The sequence below is a fragment of the Parasteatoda tepidariorum genome, chromosome 4 (genome assembly GCF_043381705.1).
Source record: "Parasteatoda tepidariorum isolate YZ-2023 chromosome 4, CAS_Ptep_4.0, whole genome shotgun sequence".
Classification (NCBI taxonomy): Eukaryota; Metazoa; Arthropoda; class Arachnida; order Araneae; family Theridiidae; genus Parasteatoda; species Parasteatoda tepidariorum.
This window is the reverse complement of record NC_092207.1, coordinates 27,717,941-27,730,899: the sequence shown is the minus strand read 5'-3', so window position 1 is coordinate 27,730,899 and position 12,959 is coordinate 27,717,941. Positions and strand designations below refer to the sequence as shown.

Here is a 12,959-nt window from a genome sequence, read left to right as displayed (position 1 = left end):
ATCATTTTCCGAACATTTCTGCCTAACGGAATAATTAAAATTTGTAAACGAATTTTAGTATCTGAGGCTAAATTAACACCTTCGAGTTTTCAAGAGTTAAAATAGTAATTATAATAGTTTTCAATAGCACAAATAGTTCTGAAGTTCTTAGAGATTTGACTGGGAGTTGTTTGACAAGGCTGGCATAAACATAATTTTAGTAAAAAATGTACTAGGTAAAAATTTACTTTGTAAAAAATGTATTAAAACAAAAATGTACTGTTAGTGAGTTCAAAAAGAAAATTGAAAAATGTAATAACAAAATCCAACATTTTTTTATTTAAAATGTGTTAAATAAATGCATAAAACTTGAAAATGAATGAAAACATCTTGCTAATTAATATTTTTATTCATTTTGCAAAATAATTGCATTTCGAAAGTGGTGTCACTAGGTCTGCTGCAAGAATTTCTCAGAATGTGCTTAGCCACGCTGAATAAGCGCTCCACGGGAGCCCTAGAAGGTACTTATATTTCACATATAATTTTTTTACGATTGGATATCGTTTCAAAATTGATATGCTTTCCGTTTCGACATTTGAGCTCATGTATGCCATAAACTCTTCTGTCGCTGGTGATTGGCATGATGTTTTCAGCTTTTGAAAATTTAAAATCCCTGTTTTTTTTCTGTTACGTTATTAGTTATAGCAGAGTGTTCAGCTTGGACAATTCTTTCCAATTTTTTTGTCTCCACCCTAGTTTTTTCTTCCAACCAATTAAATTTGATGCAAGGTACAATTTAAATGCAAGGTACAAGATGCAATTAAAAAAACATAAGCATTTTTTTTTAATTATTTTTTTTTCTTTTAGAAAGCTTACCGAGTTTTTGAAAAAAGTAACGATTTCATTCGACATTTCCGTTACATGTACTCGTACTTTTTCACTAAAGAAGTAACGAAAGTACAAGCAAAAGTACTAAATTTAAAAAGTAACGAAGTACAAGTAAAAGTACGTACTTTTTACTTGTACCGACGGTACAAGTAACGAAAGTAAAAGTACTGCCATATATGGCCTCCTATATGTATTTATTTTTAACATATTACATTACAATGTTAACCAATTGATACACGAACATAAACAAGTATAAACCGGTTTCAGCCGTGTAAAAACAATATTGCTGTATAGTATCACTTGATAATTAAGATTTTATGTAGAATCTTACAGTACGCCTAATAATTTGGTCAGGGACTGTAAATAAAAAAAATTTCATGAAATCTAACTATCATTTCAGTCAGAAACATAATTTCTTTTTTAAATTTTATACAACACATAAAAACGTATCTTAGAAAATAGAAATGTAATTTTCATTAGAGTTTGATATGTTAGTTTTGTGAAATTTTTCAACAATAATTATCCTCAAATTTGAAATGGAATGAAAGTGAATTATTGTGTTTTATACCATTTGATGAAATGATTGGAAAATTTCCGAGGGATTTACTTTATCTATTTCGTCAACATTAATCAAAATATTTGAAAGCGAATATGCATGAAAATCATTTCAAATATGTGGAGGAAGAAAAAGAAACGAGTTAGTACTTCCAAAAATTTTACAAAATTGCTCCAAAATTAAACGAAAAAGAATCTTAAAAGATGCCCTAAAATAAAATAAAATGTCCCAAAATCTCAAAAACTCTTCCAAAAAAGCTTAAGAATCCAAAATATCCTGCCCTTAATGATAAGAAATGGATATGTATGAAATGGCAGGAATTTTTAATTTAATAAGAAGTCTTTTAATTTATTTTCAACCACAAATATATTGATCAAATTTCATTAAAATGAGAAATTTTGATGTGAAAAAGATTAAAAGGAATCATTGACATCTATACTTCGATTGTTACGTTCAAATATTTGACATGAAAAATTATATTTAAAAGAAACATTAAAAGGTTGTACATTTATAATGAAATTCAAAAATTTGACATGAGAAATATATATAAGAAATACAAATGTTGTATGCGTTTTTAATGGTTCTAAAGAGTTTGACATTAAATTTATAAAAGGAAAACGTAAACACTTATAACAGTTTTAATGGAATCCACAAATTTGTCATAAAAATGATAATAAGGAATCATAAACTGTTTATACTATTTTCAAAATTATTGTACCTAATTGAAAAGTTTGATCTAAAAACAGATAATATAAACATTTTATAATTTTTTGAATATTTAATTAAAATTGGGATTGACTACTCCCTTTTATGAAATTACGTAGCTCAATATTAAATAAAATACTAATGCATATGTATGTGGATTGTTAAAAATAATGTATTTATTTTGACGACATTTATTTTTCGTTGTGGCAGCAAGGAATGGAAACTTGAAATATCAATAGAGTCCTAGTCATGAAACGTCATAAAAATCAAAACCAAAACAACATCTAATAAAAAAAATACATATCTACAAAATAACAACATCTACTATAAAAACACCAACATCAAATCTAAGCTCCAATTTACGTTTAGACATGCTTGTTCAAATATCATAACTGAAGATTGAAGTTATGTCTTTCTAGTGTGATATCCTTTAAATAATTATTTAATTTAGTATAATTTCTGTTACATTTTCAGACTTATTTAAAATTTACAAAATGATTTGTGTAAGAACGTAACAAGAGAAAAATGCTTGTATTCTTCCGTTCCTTTAAGGCCGTAAAGAATCCCCAAACTATTATTGATGATGCCAGTGCTGTTCAGTTAATGATGGTAATAGTTAGGAGAAAGCGAGGTAAAAATCACGTAGCTAAGATTCCAAGACCTGTTGGAGCTAATCTTTCGACCTAGAAACTCTCAGATTTAATCAAGATATTCAATGTTGTCCTACTCCCCCTATTATATGCATTGTGACAGTAGATATCAGATATACTAATGTAAGTCCTGTGGTAATAGATTTTAATGTCCCCGAAATGTAACTGTACCGAAATGCGTAAAAGTAAAACGTTTAACTGAATGAATATGTTTCATATTTTTAGAACTTCATTTTAAAATGAATATCATCATTTTTACAAAACTAACTTAAAATACAGAAGTATCAAATGAATGAGCGAAGAGAGGAATAATCTGAAAAAAATGAGGGAATTTGTGAACGTAAAAAGTTAAGATTGAGTCCCCTGGTAATAATAAACAAGACTTAATGTAAAGAAAAACTTTCTTACCAGGAAACTCGCCGTTCTTCTTTAAGATGTTACATTAAATAAAAAATACGTCGATAAAGTAACTTGCAGTCAAAAAGAAAGTTACTGTCCTTCATGAAATGTGGTAATACAAATATTTTGTTCAACTACATAGAGATTTATTTGCATCCTTTAGCACGGTTTTGTTAAGAAAATTTTAGTTAGAATGTTAAAAAATTACTGCCAACTTTACTTGGCATTGAAATAAGAAATTCGATTAGTAGTTTGATTCTTATGGATAAGAAACTTCTGGGTAATGGGTTTACTTTAGTTTGCCATATCCTTGCTTTTGATGATTCAGTAGCTTATTTCATTAGTTTTAACTATTATTTGGCCATGTTATCCCATGACTTTTAATGAAAAGTGTTCTTTCATATGAATAGGCTAAGCAATTGTTTTAGTCGTTATATATGTTGAATTTAGTTTAACGCTCGTGACTAAATTTACTTCCCTAAGCATGCAATTTTCCTCAATGTTTTCAATAGGGCGTTACCTAACGCTCAATTTTTTTTCAATAAGGAAGAAAATTTCTTGAATTTTGAATGTCCATGTTTTGTTGCATGAAGTACATTGTAGTAATACGAGGCATATTATTGTAAATAGCTTTTTACATGTTTCAAAGAGCGCCCATATAGAGTTTGGCGCTAGTTGCACACGAGGTAAAGACATTGACAACAACAAACAAAGAGTCACTGTAATCAGTTTTTGAAAATAAATGTGTAACTTGTTTTCGCCTTATGTATTTTTTTCCCTTCAGATGTCCCATAACTGAAGAACTCTCAAAACGAAGGTATCATTTAGTGAAATCTAAAACCAAACAATGCTTATCGGAAATTTGCCAAATACAAGCGATATTTTGCACACCTTTCCGTCGATGGAATTCTGTCTCTTTGCCTAATTATATAATTAATTTGATTAATATTAAATCTAACTAAGCTCCAGCTGGCAATTAACTATTTCACGTTGGAGCAGTATTACAGGGTGCGTAGCCAAATTTTCAGCAAAAAATAAGCACCTTTTAAGCACTTTTCAAGCACTCAAAAATATTTTTAAGCACTTTATAAGAAATATTATAATTAGGCAGGGTTGGCTAGTTTTTGACAATTGACGGTTTTATCCGGTTTTAACCATCATGTCAAAAAAAATAACTTTTAGCATAATTTTTGACAATTGTCAATAATCATAAAATTTTGAATCATGTAAAGCGAAGGGCGAACAGTGCCTCTTTGCATAATTCGTGGCAAAAATCAACATGGGAAAGGAAAAGGGAAAATTAAGCACTTTTTAAAAACACTCAATGAAAAAAGCACCTTTAAGGGCTTTTAAATATCAAAAATCGAAAATAAGCACCTTTAAGCACTTTTTAAAAACTAACTGAATGTAACTGAAAAATGTAACTGAAGAAGAAAGTTGCAATATATTTGTACAGAGAGCAGTAAAAAACTCTGGTGTATGAAACCGGCAACCAAATTTTGCATTTTAACTCGAAACGTTACCCATCTGTTCGAAATCGATGCGGCAACAATAATTTTTTTTGACCCAACTACCAAAAAAACTTATGGCCAAATGGATTTTTAATTAGCTTTCTTTCTTTAAATTGGAAGTTTGAACCCACTAATAAAAATTGGAACAATTGGAATTTGAACCACATTGAACTAACCCAACTACCGTTAAAGTTATAGTTAAAACAGTTTCGGTTAACTTTTGACGTAGAAATCGCGATTTTTGCCTTCAAAAACAAACCATTAAAAGATATCATTACCCACCAAAAATTGTAGTTAGCCTACCCACCAAAAGAAAGGGGGAAACAAGTTGAGTTAATTTATGTTCTAGATACCAGAAGTTTGAATTTTGACTTTAAGCATTACAGAAATCGTTAGCCAACGTTAACTCACTGTTTTTTTTTTCTTCTTTAATTCATTCGCAAAACACGTTATAAACAGCACAACTTTTTATAATTTTAAGATTTTTTTTTAAATCAAAGTTTTAAACTTTACGTTAGCTCCTTACAAAAAACTAGGGAAAATAAAAATTTATAGTCATAAATTAGCTAAATTTGTTTTAGCCATAGCTTTTAAAAAAACTGCCTCTATAAATATTTTATTAATTAATCTTATGTTAATACTTCATAATTTTGTCGTAAATACATATATATAAAAAAAATAGTTATGAAAAATAACAAAAAATATGAGAAGACCCATCACTTCATTGATAAAGATTGCCAACCTCACTGAAAAAGACTCAAAATTTTAACAATTTAGTAATTTTTGAGCTATAATTCGTTATTAGTGAGAATGATTTGTCTCAAAATCGCGATATCGTAGCGAAATGCTATCTCCCAAATATTTACCGAAACTGCTTTTCATTACTTCAATATTATCTCAGTACATTCTGTTAGTTATTCAAAAATCTTTTATCAAATTTTTAAGTCAATTTTACATTATAACAGGATGGTACAGATGGATACTTAAAATACACAGAATTTTCTTCCTTCTTAATAAAACCATTTCCTGGAAAATGCCAGAGCGGAAATTTTTTTAATAGTCGGAATTGCACAGCAGAGCCACTTATGAGTTTACGACTATCAATGGCCTTCATGGCCTAGTAGATTTGAACTCAACCCATATGACAAAGGAACTGCTTGATCAAGAATTGGGCTAAACTTGTCCTCGTGGAGGAAATTATGACAGAATTAATCTACATTTGAGTTACATGGTGAGAAAAACAACGAAAGTTTCCTGCGATTAGTCCAATGGCTAAGGGATTATAACCCGTGACCCGTCTACCTCATCGGATATTTTTTCATCGGCAGTCAGTGTGAGCAGGAAGCAGAATTCGTATCGACTAGTCATCGCTGGGATTTGAACCTGGGTTCCATTATTGGAAGGTAAGCGCTCTCTCCCCTGAGCAACAGAGCGGACATTTCGTAAAATTATGAAATATACTAACTTTAATTCGTTTGAGGATATCAACTAGGTTTCTCATCATCGTTTCCTGAAAATAACTGAAAATGAACCTGAAAATAACACTTTTTTTAAATTTAGGTTTCATTCCCTATACAATCGCCATTATTGATATGTAGCATTAAGCTTAATGCTTTTTTTAAAGAAAAATTTAATCTTTAAAGAAATGAAGATAGTTAATAAATTTGATAAAATACCCTCTCGGAAAAAAAATGTTTGGCAAAAACGAAGAAATTTTTATGAATTTTGAATATCTATTTTTCGTACTAAAAAATTCTTACACGAAGAAATAATTCTGAGAAAATTACCGTACTGTTTAGTTATGACATTTAATAAGGAANCCAGGAAACTCGCCGTTCTTCTTTAAGATGTTACATTAAATAAAAAATACGTCGATAAAGTAACTTGCAGTCAAAAAGAAAGTTACTGTCCTTCATGAAATGTGGTAATACAAATATTTTGTTCAACTACATAGAGATTTATTTGCATCCTTTAGCACGGTTTTGTTAAGAAAATTTTAGTTAGAATGTTAAAAAATTACTGCCAACTTTACTTGGCATTGAAATAAGAAATTCGATTAGTAGTTTGATTCTTATGGATAAGAAACTTCTGGGTAATGGGTTTACTTTAGTTTGCCATATCCTTGCTTTTGATGATTCAGTAGTTTATTTCATTAGTTTTAACTATTATTTGGCCATGTTATCCCATGACTTTTAATGAAAAGTGTTCTTTCATATGAGTAGGCTAAGCAATTGTTTTAGTCGTTATATATGTTGAATTTAGTTTAATGCTCGTGACTAAATTTACTTCCCTAAGCATGCAATTTTCCTCAATATTTTCAATAGGGCGTTACCTAACGCTCAATTTTTTTTCAATAAGGAAGAAAATTTCATGAATTTTGAACGTCCATGTTTTGTTGCATGAAGTACATTGTAGTAATACAATACGAGGCATATTATAGTAAATAGCTTACTACATGTTTCAAAGCGCCCATATAGAGTTTGACGCTAGTTGCCACAAGGTATAGACATCGACAAGAGCAAACAAAGAGTCACTAAAATCAGTTTTTGAAAATAAACGTGCAACTTGTGTTCGCCTTATGCGTTTTTTTTTCTTTCAGGTTTTTGGTCCCATAACAGAAGAACTTTCAAAACGATCGTATCATTTAGTGAAATCTATAGCCAAACAATGCTTATCAGAAATTTGCCAAATACAAGAGATATTTTGCACACCTTTTCGTCGCTTAAATTCTGTCTCTTTGCCTAACTATAAAATTAATTTGCTTAATTATGAATCTAACTAATCTTCTGTTGGCAATTAACTGCTTCGCGCTTGCGCAGTATTACAGGGTGCGTAGCCAAATTTTTCAACAAAAAGTTAGCACCTTTTAAGCACTTTTCACGCACTCAAAAATATTTTTAAGCACTTTATAAGAAATATTATAATTAGACATGGTTAGCAAGTTTTTGACAATTGTCGGTTTTATCCGGTTTTAACCATCATGTCAAAAAAAATAACTTTTAGCATAATTTTTGACAATTGTCAATAATCATAAAATTTTGAGTCATGTAAAGCGAAGGGCGAACAGTGCTTCTTTGCATAATTCGTGGCAAAAATCAACATGGGAAAGGAAAAGGGAAAATTAAGCACTTTTTAAAAACACTCAATGAAAAAAGCACCTTTAAGGGCTTTTAAATATCAAAAATCGAAAATAAGCACCTTTAAGCACTTTTTAAAAACTAACTGAATGTAACTGAAAAATGTAACTGAAGAAGAAAGTTGCAATATATTTGTACAGAGAGCAGTAAAAAACTCTGGTGTATGAAACCGGCAACCAAATTTTGCATTTTAACTCGAAACGTTACCCATCTGTTCGAAAACGATACGGCTGTAATTGAGCTGTAATTCTTTATTAGTGAGAATGATTTGTCTCAAAATCACGATATCGTATCGAAATGCTATCTCCCAAATATTTACCGAAACTGCTTTTCATTACTTCAATATTAGCTCAGTACATTCTGTTAGTTATTCAAAAATCTTTTATCAAATTTGTAAGTCAATTTTACATTATAACAGGATGGTACAGATGGATACTTAAAATACACAGAATTTTCTTCCTTCTTAATAAAACCATTTCCTGGAAAATAGCAGAGCGGAAATTTTTTTAATAATCGGAATTGCACAGCAGAGCCACTTATGAGTTTACGACTATCAATGTTCATCTTCATGGCCTAGTAGATTTGAACTCAACCCAGATGACAAAGGAACTGCTCGATCAAGAATTGGGATAAACTTGTCTTCGTGGAGGAAATTATGACAGAATTAATCTACATTTGAGTTACATGGTGAGAAAAAAAACGAAAGTTTCCTGCGATTAGTCCAATGGCTAAGGGATTATAACCCGTGATCCGTCTACCTCATCGGATATTTTTTCGTCAGCAGTCAGTGTGAGCAGGAAGCAGAATTCGTATCGATCAGTCATCGCTGGGATTCGAACCTGGGTTCCATTATTGGAAGGTAAGCGCTCTCTCCCCTGAGCAACAGAGTGGACATTTTGTAAAATTATGAAATATACTAACTTTAATTTGTTAGAGGATATCAACTAGGTTTCTCGTCAAAGTTTCCCGAAAATAACTGAAAATGCGCACTTTTTAAATTTATTTAAGTTTCATTCCCTATACAATCGGCACTATTGATATGTAGCATTAAACTTAATAATAAATTTTTATAAAAAATTGAATCTTTAAAGAAATGAAGATAGTTAATACTTAATTTGATAAAATACCTCCTCGAAAAAAAGACTATTTGGCAAAAGTGAAGAAAATTTTGTTAATTTTGAATATCTATTTTTTTTTTTACTAAAAAATTCTTCCACAAAGAAATAATTCCGAGAAAATTACCTTATTGTTTAGTTATGACATTTCTGGTAAAAAAAGAAACAATATACTTTTGTTTAATAAAACTAAAATATACGGTATTTTAACCATTCTATTATTAATTTTTCCATTTATATAGAAAGAGTTAAGCGGAAATTCTGGTTTTAAAAATAATACTTCTTATTACCACGCATTTAATACAATACATAAAACTGAAAAGTAAATTTAACCAAACAAATATTTTCTAAGCTGTCCTCTAAGGTATCATAATAAAATTATCAAATTTTATCTCATATTTTATTTTTAATTTTACCAAAATCATTACCAAAACGCTTCGGTAAAAAAAATACCGAGCTTTTTGGTGTTCCCATAGAGCCAGGAACATGGAGAGTTTTACCATATTCTGGTATTTTTGACCATAGTTTGTTCTCAGTGTAAAATATTGATAGACGACAATTCTATAATGCGCAGTTTTTTAAAGTTTTTTTTAAGTTAATGGAGTAATATCATTACAGTTTAAAGGCACTTGCGTCAACAAAAACATGTTTAAAATTTATGAAGATATTTCAAATAGTCACGCACACATTGCCTAAAACTCACGATGCAACTTTATAACCTACATAAATTTCAGCAAAATCACTTAGAATAATCGAGTTCAAATAGAAATTAGAGGTGCTTGGAGTCAATTTTTTTTATTTGTCACCGCGTTTCTCTCTTTTAACTTTTGAATATTCACTTCACTATATTCTTTTTACTAAAAACCACGACATAAATAAATCAATATCATTTACTTTTCAATTTTATGTCATCTACAGCAAAAAAACGTGCATATTTATTTTAAATAATTCTGAATTACATAAGACATTGAACTTAACTTTAAAACAATTACATTTTGTTTCCGATAATATATACATAGGAAACATATTTAAAATTATCTATGCATAATGCATACATAATGTAATTATATAGGCATATGATTATTTTATTGCTTTTTACAAGATCTCATGTTTTTTAGGGTTTTATTTTTTATTTAATGTGACTAAAAATAAATCAACCGATTGTCCGACGTTGTTTAATTTTTGTTAAATACCATAGCAACAACTTATTATTAATATCATTTAATATACAAAATTTCCTTTCCAGAGCATTTTAACACGATTCACCGTTATATGTTATATAAAACATAAATATTACATGATGCGTACTAAATTTATATTAATAAAATATACTATATACTAAATAAATGCTTTTATATTTTAACTTATTTAAAAAACTGCCTTTCCATTTGCAAAAAATTAAGGAAAATAGACTTATAAATAAAAGTTATGATCTAAAAATAACTGTCAAAACACTTTTATAATTTATATTTATTTAACGTTAATACTTATATATTGTTTGTAAGTTATAATAATAATATAATTACATAAAATAACAACATTAAAAGAAATTTATTCTAATATATATAAAAAACACCATCAAAAGAGCAATAGTTTCATAATTTGTATTTAATTAGAAACAATAATTAATTATAATTCTTAAAGTATTAATAAAATTGCAAAAAAATTCTTATGCTAAATATTTGTTCAAACTTATTTAAACAAGACTGTCTAAAGAACAATGCTCTTTTTTTAATTTTGTTTAATTATGAAGGGTACTAAACATACTTATTAAATTACAGGACTAATAAAATTCAGAAATAATGCATTAAAAATCATTCCAAACAAATAAATTCAAAACAGAAATAATTATTACACAGCAAAAAACTGATTAAACTTACCTTATGTTTTTTTCAGACAAAGCATAAGAAAACAGTTCGTAAAGCCACTCCTGTAAAACTCTTCATTTCCATTAATTTAGAACAAATGACGCAAGTTCTCCGAAGTTTTCTGCTGGGCTTCTTTTCTAGATTTCAACGGAGTTCTGCGCTTGCATTTCGAATGCTGAGAACTTCGGCTTGAGTTATCGACTTTCGGCTTACTAGAGTAGGGTTTTAGCAGCGACACCTAGTACGCCCACCTGTAAGTCTATGTTTAAAGTTTCCCACATGTAGTCCTAAAACCAGGGTTTATCAAAACAATCCTTTTGGAATTTTCTCTAATCAATCATTAAGATCAGGTACTATTTGACTAAGGCAAATTCCAGAAGTCAAGTACACAGAATTCGGGTTTTCTTAAATATTAGCTTTATTCCGAAGACTTGTAAAGTTAATAAGTTTGGGAATGAAGTGGAATAGTTAATGTGAGAGTATTCAGTTATTTTTCTTGCGAAGTAATTAAATAGTTCATTCGAAATATTTAGTTGAGAAAGTTTGTTTAATTATTAAAGTCGCGTGTTTGTAATTTATCAAGGTAAAGATTAAGACGGCGATGTTCTTACCATTTGATTGAAACATGACTTAAAATTCAAGAAAATTTTGTTCGTTTCAAAATATAATACACTCGAACTCGCTTATAACGAGACCCGATATAACGAGAACTTGAAAAACAATGGTACTGCCTTTTTTTAAAAACTGCTCCATTTCTTTTTTTTTTTCGCCTTTATTTTTTTATATGGTGTTATTTATGTGATGTCTTTGTATGCGATGTTTTTGTGCATTCTTAAATTTCTCTTCACGATTATTTGAAGGGAAAAAAAACTTTTGGTTAAATTTTCTGTTTAAAAAAATAGCTCCATAAAGTGTTCAGAAACATCATAAAATTAAGTTATAATTATAATATCATAAAACTATCATAATATAATTATCATACTATAATTATCATTAAATTTACATTACACAGTGGTGAATTACGAATATGGAATAGGGATATAATTTAATAAGAAGTTTATTGCACTTCGCATCGTACCTCAAATTATCGTACTATAGTTCAGTCAATGTAAGCAAAGCCATGAAGGTTCAGGGATCGAGCGTTCGCCTTCCAATGATTTGAACCGGGTTCGAATCCCAGTGATGTCTGGTCGATACGAACTACGCATTCGGCTTGCACCGTCCACAGTGCTAACGTAAAATATCCTTACTGATAGACGGATCATGGGTTAGAGTCCCCTTACAGTGGGACTAACCGTGGAAGGTTTTCGTGATTTTCCTCTTCATGTAACGCAAATGCGGGTTAGTTCCCTCAAAAAGTCCTCCACGAAGGCCAATTTCACCTAATACTTGATTCAGGAGTTCCCTTGCCTACTGGATTGGGTTCAAGATTACAAGGCTAAGGAGTTGAACATTAGTAGTCGTAAACCCAAAAAATTGCATCGGCTGTTCAACGACGATTATAAAATAAAATAAAACCAGTGTACGCAGTGTCCAAAAAGTATGCAGTTGGTGAAACAGTGCAAAAAATCTGCATCCGATCAAAAATCTCAAAATACACAGATGTGATGCTTTTAGGAAATATATTGAATGACAAATTATTCACCCCCCCCCCCCATATGAGCCACTATGAGCTGAATTGCTTGGCTCTATGGAAACGCCAAAGAGCACGGTTTTAACTAAAATTATTTGGTAAGGAGGTAAATGTGGTAAAATTTAGCATTTTTTATCACGAGACCTTTGAACATGACATAAAAACTATGTGTTTGATTAAATTTACTTGTGAGTTTCGCATTTTTACAAAATGTGCGATAATAAGATCAATAATTTTTAAAACCAGAATTTCCGGTAAACCGTTACCATATGAATGGAAACCGTGGCCATATAAATGGTTTATATTCCGTATATTTTGGATTTTATACCAAAATTATGTTGTTGTTTTTTACCTGAAATATCTTTATCCTAATTTTATCAGTTTCTTTTCTTGGTATACGTAAATATTTAAGCATAATTTCGAAGATTTTACGAGGTATAACTTTTCAAATTTTGCGGTGCTATATATTAGTAAAGACAAAATTAATTAATAATGTTACAAGTAGATTGCATGAGAAA

At 29.7% G+C, this 12,959-nt stretch overlaps 1 protein-coding gene across 1 annotated transcript in view; it reads right to left on the bottom strand.

Annotated features, from left to right (window-relative positions):
- LOC107453545 (orexin receptor type 2-like) overlaps window positions 1-11,013 on the bottom strand; it is a 94,387-nt gene extending 83,374 nt beyond the window's left edge. Inside the window, exon 1 of the mRNA XM_043048897.2 lies at window positions 10,821-11,013. The gene's annotated coding sequence lies outside the window, so the exon portion shown is untranslated. The remainder of the gene's footprint in view (window positions 1-10,820) is intronic.
- Window positions 11,014-12,959: the final 1,946 nt, after the last annotated feature.